Source organism: Pyxicephalus adspersus, chromosome 2 (genome assembly GCF_032062135.1).
Source record: "Pyxicephalus adspersus chromosome 2, UCB_Pads_2.0, whole genome shotgun sequence".
Lineage (NCBI taxonomy): Eukaryota > Metazoa > Chordata > Amphibia > Anura > Pyxicephalidae > Pyxicephalus > Pyxicephalus adspersus.
The window spans coordinates 131707714-131708071 of record NC_092859.1 but is presented as its reverse complement, the minus strand read 5'-3'; positions in this window follow the sequence as shown (position 1 = coordinate 131708071).

Below are 358 nucleotides of genomic sequence, written 5' to 3'. Positions count from 1 at the left end.
AGATAGGTGAGGAAGAGATAGTAAGGATGATGGGTGAGTGAGGATGATAGGTGAATGAGAAGCATGGATGAGTGAGGAGGATGGGTGAATCAGGAGATAGGTGAATGATAAGAAAGGTGTATGAGGAGGATGGGTAAATCAGGAGATAGGTGAGTGAGGATGAGGTAGGTGAATTATGAGATAGGTAAGGAAGAGATAGTAAGGATGATGGGTGAGGAAAAAGGAGAATGAGGAGCAAGGTGAGTAAGGAGGTTGGGTGAATCAGGAGATAGGTGAATGATGAGATAGGTGAGTGAGGAGGATGGGTGAATGATGAGATAGGTGAGTGAGGAGGATGTGTGAATGATGAGATAGGTGA